This window comes from Mus pahari, chromosome 2, assembly GCF_900095145.1.
Source record: "Mus pahari chromosome 2, PAHARI_EIJ_v1.1, whole genome shotgun sequence".
NCBI lineage: Eukaryota > Metazoa > Chordata > Mammalia > Rodentia > Muridae > Mus > Mus pahari.
This window is the reverse complement of record NC_034591.1, coordinates 90,444,017-90,451,909: the sequence shown is the minus strand read 5'-3', so window position 1 is coordinate 90,451,909 and position 7,893 is coordinate 90,444,017.

Here is a 7,893-nt window from a genome sequence, read left to right as displayed (position 1 = left end):
TGTGTGTGTGTGTGTGTCTGTGTGTCTGTGTGTGTCTGTGTGGGTGTCATTTGGTAAAAGAAGGGAGATGTATTTCAGAATCAAGAACCAGATCTGGGTTCCTGGAAGCTACGACTTTGGGCAGGGGCGCCACCTAGCGATTTCAGAATCAAGAACCAGATCTGGGTTCCTGGAAGCTACGACTTTGGGCAGGGGCGCCACCTAGCGGGCTCCTGTGGAAGCAGGTCTGGGTGCTCTCTTTTGTTAATGTCATTTATGTGTGTGTTTTGTTTGCATATCTATGTGTACTATATATATACTTGGTGCCCAGGGAAGTCAGAAGAGGGTGTTGGATCTAGAAATGGAGTTATGGACAGTTGTGAACTATGATATAAGAATTGAACTTGGGTCCTTTGCAAGAGCAACAAATATTCTTAACCCATGAGCCACCCTCCCCACCTCTCCAGTCCCCCCCACTCCCCAGAAGTCTTACTGGAATGCAAGCTTCTGCATTTTGATAGGGCTAAGCACCTGATTCCTGAATCATAAAGACTTGTGCGATTTTTCAGGTGCCAAATGTCATTTGACAATGACGTTTTCTTTCTGGATATCCAACCTTTCAGGTGTAGCTGGCCTCTTTCCCCACCTTTTATTCCCCCCCCCGCCCCGCCCAGTTTCACTCCCAATCTCTAGAAAGGAGAGAAAGAAGGATAGAAGGGAGAGAGAAAGAAAAAGAGATCCTTAAATCTAATTTCTTTCCTTTTATTTCTTCTTTGAGCACCACTACTAACAAACTGAAACCAAAATTCCTGAACGACCAACTGAGTAGCACCCACCCCACCGAGAAGGGTGCTAGCATTTGTATACCCTCTGGAAAATTCCACAGGTCACACAATTGCAGAAACTATTTGCAGCTGGCAAAACCATGCCTCTGCTAGAGCAGGAGGCAAACATAATCAGCTGTGAAGCAGCCTCATAGCCCACACCTGGGATTAAAACAAAAACATATGCTTATAATATTTCTGTGGGTTGTTTGTTTGTTTGTTTGTTTTAAAAAAAACAAAATTCTCAGTACAATCGGGTTCAGTTAAATCCACGGGGCAGTGTTATTATGTGATTACCGGGAACATGATGGGAGTGAGATTCCCCCCCTTTAAGGGACTTTCCTTTATTTGCATTCTTAATAATGAAGGCCTGCAGGTTCAGATGACTTCCTCTGTCAGCTTCCCTAGCCTATGAATTGAGCTTCAGGCTGTCATTCTCCTCGTCACCACCAGGGGTCACCCTCTCCCATGGAACGCCTCTCAAATGGGCATGGAAACAAGCAAGGAGACTGTGGGCTTTGGCCTGAGGCCCAGCCTCTGTGTTTTCCCTGTTCATCTGTGGCAGAGTGATTTCAGGACCCTCCATGCCTGTGGAGGGAGGATGTGGGTTGGAGAAGCATCCTTGACCCACTGTGTCTGGTGTCTCATAAGGGGAAGGGGAGAAAGTCAGGTCATATGGTTTGGGAATTCCTCTCCCACTCTCCGTATTACTTAGAAGAGAGAGAACAAGGAGGCTGGCATGAGATGCTCAGCTGACAGGTTCTGAACTGCAGACAGACTCCTAAGCAGGATCATTTGAGATCTGTGTGGCGATGGGGGAGGGGGAGGGGGGCTGTGCAGTGCCTGGAAAGTAGGGTAGGGGAGAATACTAGCACCCCACCCCCCAGAAGATAAACAGGAGAGGGGATCCCGGGGAGTGAGAAAGGTTGGTTAAAGTAATCTGGACAAGTCTTCAGTTCTCTGTGTTTACCAAGGGGATTGTTGTCCACAGGTAAACGGAACGGCAGACAGAACATGGTGTCTTCCCTTTAGGCCTAGTGGTCGGTGATGGGTAGGAGAGTAGCAAGGCATGGGCCTTCCAGGGAGACCAAAGCTTGCAGAGCTGAGGGCTTCCCACGGAATGGGTAACCACTAGCTGTGCCGTACAGGAGATAACAACCAGGAGCCTGCCATGCTCCAAGTTGTGAGCCAGGTGCTAGGGGTTTGGCTGTGAACCCTACAGAAACCAGGGCTGCCATTTATAGAGCTTACTTCAGCACCCTGGAGGCGGTACAGTCTAGCTCTGTAACAAACCTGTGAGCTTAATTACCATGGAAGCCTTGAGCGTAGGGGTGGGGGTGGGGGGCTGCTGAAGAAAGTTCTTCTGAGCTATGGCCCTCAGGAAGAGAGGACAAGACAGAGCGTCCCAGGGAACGAATGACCAGTGGGCAGCCCCAGGGAACGTGACTTTGCTCCGCCACCCCCAGCCTCATCCTGGCTTCCTGAATATTGGGCCTTCTCCTGTCTGAGCAGAGTCTGGACCAGGGGACCAAGCTGGGATAAAGACACAGTGACCCCAGCTTGGTGGTAAAACACACCTGAGAGGCAAAGGCAAGAGGATTGAATGACTAGGGCCAGCCTGGGCTACATGAGACTGTATGTATGTATGTATCCCACTATGTGTGCCTGGTACCTAAGGAGGCCAGAAGACGATGCTGGACACCTTGGAATTGGCATTACAGCTAATTATAAGCCAACATGTGGGTGTTGAGAAATTGAACGCAGGTTCTCTGGAAAAGCAGCCTGTTTTTCTTAACTGCTGAACTATCTCTCCCGCCCCGAGGCTCTGTTTCAAACACACATGCACACACCCCTCAAACCAAAACCACACACACACACACACACACACACACACACAGCCCAAACAAACAAACAAACAAACAAAAAGAGCAGTATTCTGAGGATGAATGGCCCCGAAAAAGAGCTGAAGTGGAGGCGGGAGTGCTAGGCTCTGGCAGGGAAGGTCATCCATTTGAAAAGACACAGATCCTTTTTTAAAAAAGACTAAAAGCAGCAAGTCATCAGTGGTGGCGCGCACCTTTAATCCCAGCACTTGGGAGGCAGAGGCAGGCGGATCTCTGTGTGTTTGAGGCCAGCCTGGTCTACAGAGTGAGTTCCAGGACAGATAGGGCTACACAGAGAAACCCTGTCTCAAAAGACAAACAATAACAACAAACCATGCTTATTAAACATGTCTCTGTGTGTCACGGCACATGCACCTGGAGGTCAGACAGAGGTCAAAGGTCAGAGGACAACTTGCTTTAGCCAGTTCTCTCCTTGGGTCCCGGAGAGCCAACCTGGATCACCAGCGCCTTTACTCATTGGCCCAAGATATTTAAAGGTTTATTTGTGTTCTTTTAAAGTGTAAGTAGGTGGCGGCAGAGGCCGGGGTGTTGGATCTCTGCGCAGCCAGAGTTACAGGAGCTGCCTGACATGGGCACTTGGAATCCATCTCAGGTCCTTTGGAAGGACAGAGTGTGCTCTTGACCACTGAGCCATGTGCCTAGTTCCACCAACATTTTTAAACAGTGTGATATATGTATACAAGAGGCTTCCTCCTTTTTTTTTTTTTCTCATTTAGAGAAAGTCTAGGAGCGTTGACTTGGTTGGCTTCCACTTTCCATGTACCCCAGGCTGGCCTGGAATTCCTGATCCTCCTGCCTCTACTTACCAAGTGTCAATGACAGTTGTACACTACCATGCCTCACCCTATTCTCTTACAGCTTTGTTTTGCTAGAGACAAAGTCTCAGGTAGCCAAGCCTGGCCTAAAACTCATCATATAGCTAAGAATAACCTTGTCCTTATAGACCTGGTTTTATATGATGCTGGGAATCAAACTCAGGACTTTATGCTCCGTCCCCCTCTGTTTTCCCCTCTGTTTTAAGAATGTCTTCTCTCAAGGCTCCCTGGGCTAGATGGCTCACTAGCCTAGCTGGTTTCAGTAAGCTGCAAGTAAAGGGAAAGACCCTGTCTCAAACAAAACAAAAAATACAAAACGAAAACCCCACCACCACCACTACCACCATACAAAACATCTTTAAGATGGTTTGGCAGTTCAGATGAATTCATTGCTGCTCCGGCAGGGACCTGAGCTCAGTTTTTAACACTTACTCTGAGTGACTCCCAACAGCCTATACCTCTAGCTCCAGGGAATCCAGCGTGCCTCCAAAGGCAGCTACAACATGTTTACACACACACAGCCATACACAAACACGCATACATAAGTCTTCCTAAAGATGTGTTTTATATGTATGAGTGCTTCATCTACATGTATGTAAGTGTATGTGCAGTACCGGGAAGAGGTCATAAGAGGGTGCTGGGCCCCCTGGAACTGTCTGTAGTTATAGATGGTGGTGAACTGCCAATGTAGGTATGGGGAACAGAACCTAGGTCCTGTGAAAGCAAGTCTTCTTTACTACTGCTCCATCCCCCAAATAAGTCCTTTAATAACTTATAGTAGGGACTGGAGAAGTGGCTCAGTGGTTAAGAGCACTGACTGCTCTTCCAGAGGTCCTGAGTTCAATTCTCAGCAACCACATGGTGGCTCACAGCCATCTATCTGTCATGAGCTCTGATGCCCTCTTCTGGTGTGTCTGAAGACAGCTACAGTGTACTCATATACGTAAAATAAATAAATAGATCTTTACAAAAACTTAAAATCAAAAAAGTCAAGAGGAATGGAAGAAGACATCAGATGTAACCTTAGATCTCCACATGTGTGTGCATACATGCTGCACCACACACATGCAGAAGCACATATGCTGGTGTACACATGCATAGGGACACACACACACACACTCGCACACACACTCCTTTGCTTTTATGTTGTATTCTTCAATGCTTACTAAAGTGAGCCTCTTCCAAGTTAAGCATAAGCATGGGGAAGCCTAGTGTTAGTGAGCCATTGCGAGACAATGAAGGAGCCAGGGCTGAGGAACTCAGTAGGTCCCAGTCTTAGAAGGCAATAAGACACAAGTAGTATCCATTAAAGTCGCTGAGTGGACTCATTTGGGGCTTCAAGCACAGCTGGGACCTAGCCAGATCTGTGAGCTGAGGATCACACAGGGCGGGGCAGCTGAGTGGCATATCAACTCAACACCATGCAGGGCAGAGGCAAGCAGGGTGGTACCATCAGGTCACTTCAATCCAGAGGCACAGAGAAGCTGTTCTCTATTCTCAGTGCATCCACCTCTGTGGAGAATCTGACCTCACCTCACAAGTGCCCTGGAGAAAAACTAGAATACAAACCCCATTGTACCCGAAGCCTCCTGTCCACTCTAGGGTGGTGGAGGCTAGGTTTGCCAGCAGCCTCTGAGGCTGCAGAGATAAGTGATCATGCGCCAGGGAGAAGCAAGGAACACAGACTCCCTAGGGAGTTGTCCCTTTGTCTATTGACCATCAGAGGCGTCATCAAAGTCCGCTGAGTCACAGGCCTGCGAGGACAAAGGTGTGGGAGGGAAAGGCCTCTCGGCTGTGCTAAGCCAGCCTCTTGACCCATCAGTGCCTGCCGGCCCCCCTCTCTCTTTGATGCAGACCACACCCGCTGGGACTGTCCCTGGCATCAACTTGAGCCCAGTGGAAGATAGAGTTCAATGGCCACCATGCCTCCACCTGGAACAACTTAAGAGTCTGACCTGATCACCTGTGGTACTAGATCTCACCTGGTGGTCTGGACCCGGGCCCGGCTCCCTCTACTTCCAGGACCCCGTGTTTTCCTAGAGCGTTGGTTTCCTTAGGTTGGAAATCCACACCACCTTGTCCTCTCCTCCTATGTTTATTGTTTGACTTCTGCTTTGTTCCGAGACAGTGTCTTATGTGTCCTGACCTTGTACTTTCTCTGTAGCAGAGGGTAATCTTGAATCTCATGCCATTTACCAACTCTGGGGTTATGTGACTCTATTGATCAACTCTGACTTAAAAAAAAAAGCACCCGGGTGCAGTAGCACTCGCCTTTCATCCCAACACTCAGGAGACAGAGACAGGTAGACCTCGTGAGTTCAAGATCAGCCTGGTCTACAACATGAGTTCCAGGCCATCCAGGTTAAAATGGTGAGATTCTGTCTAAAAAACAGTAACAGCAGTTGACTGAACTGACTGAGGTGCCCAGTGCAGGGCGACTGGGAATGAGGAATAAAGAAGATGAAAGCCGTAGCTGGGTCGGGGTCTCTCCTAACCTAGTGACCTATGCCAACCAAGTTTCTTACTATTTTGAGGGGGTGGGGGACGGAGAATGGGCCAAGGTCAGCAGTGAGCTAAGACAGAGAAAGTTGGCAAAGAGAACATGGGGTAGATCCCTCAGGCCGAGCTGCCTAAGGACTGATAAGTGCAACCCTGGGAGAGGGGTCAGGTCCTCAGAAGCGGCAAACTTGACTCCTTCGAGGCACTGGAGCAGCTTTGCCAAGTTCAGACAAGGACACAGAACTGAAGTTCCCTTTATCCTTTCATTGAGGCCCCTGAGAAAGCCTCCGGTCAGCCTGGCTCCCTACAAACAGCAACAGAAGCAGAACAACCATAGTTTTATTAAGAAAGACTGAGGAAGAACACATAATAGAGGGAGTGGCTCCAAGGAGGAATACTCGGCGGCTGACATTTTGTTGTTTAAAATAAGGTCTCACTAAGTGATGTCGGCTGTCCTGGAACTTGCTACGTAGACCAAGCTGGCTTAGAACTCACGGAGGTCTGCCTGCCTCTGCCTTAGACTTTCAAGTTCTGAGATTAAAGCCATGAGACACCATGCCTGTCTTGATTAACTTTAAAAAAATTGTATTGTTTTAGATTAGAGTGTGTGTGTGTGTGTGTGTGTGTGTGTGAGTGTGTGTGTGTGTGAGTGTGTGTGTGTGTGTGTATGTGTGTGTGTGTTTCAGAAGAAAGCACTGGATCCAAGTGGTTGATGGAGCATGAGTTAAGAGTTAAGAGTCAGGCTGGTGAGATGGCTCAGCGGTTAAGAACACCGACTGCTCTTCCAGAGGTCCTGAGTTCAAATCCCAGCAACCACATGGTAGCTCACAAACATCTGTAATGGGGTCTGATGTCCTCATCTGGTGTGTCTGAAGACAACAGCTACAGTGTGCTCATATAAATAAAAGTAAATAAGTCATTAAAAATATAAAATAAAAATATCTAAAATATATTAAAAAGAAAAATAAAAAGAGTTAGGAGTCCGCAATTAGGAGCATTAGGTGCTCTTCTAGAGGTCCTGAGTTCAAATCCTAGCACCCACGTGGTGGCTCAGAGCATCTATAACTGTATTCCCATGGGATTCAGTACCCTTCTGGTGTGCAGATGTACATACAGACATAAAATACATCATTTTTTAAAGGTGGTTGTGAGCTGCCTGATGAAGGTGCTAGAAACCAAACTCAGGTCCGCTGGAAGGGCAGCATCCACCCTTACCTGATGAGCTGTCTCTCCAGCCTGACATTTATTCCATTTGTGTGTGTGCTAGAGAGCTCACCTCAGAGGCAAGAAGAGAGCACTAAGTCCCCTGGAACTGAAGTCCCAGACTTTCAGTGGCTGCCATGCGGATGCTAGAAACCCATCCTGGGTCCTCTGAAAAAGCAGGCAAGTGCTCTTAACCACTGAGACGTCTCTTCAGCCTCTGCTTTAGATTTGTAATTAGTTAATTACTTATGTGTGTGTGAGCATGTGCCACATGTGTGTGTGTGGTGGTCAGAGGATAGTGTTCAGGAATTGGTTCTCCCTTCCACGTCTCAAACAGGTTATCGAAAATGACTTTCTCTGATGGACCATTTCAACAAGCCTGTTTTGAGATAGGCTCTCATGTAACTTAGACTAAGCTAGCCTTAGACTCACTAAGTGCCCAACATGACCGTTATTCCTGATCCTCCTGACGCCTCTTCCCAAATTCTAGGATCACAGGCATGTACTTACCACCACTGGTTGGGTTTGTTTTGTTGTTGTTGTTGTTGTTGGTGGTGGTGGTGGTGGTGGTGATGGTGGTGGTGGTGATGGTGATGGTGGTGGTGGTGGTGGTGGTGATGGTGGTGGTGTTGATGGTGGTGGTGGTGGTGGTGATGGTGGTGGTGGTGA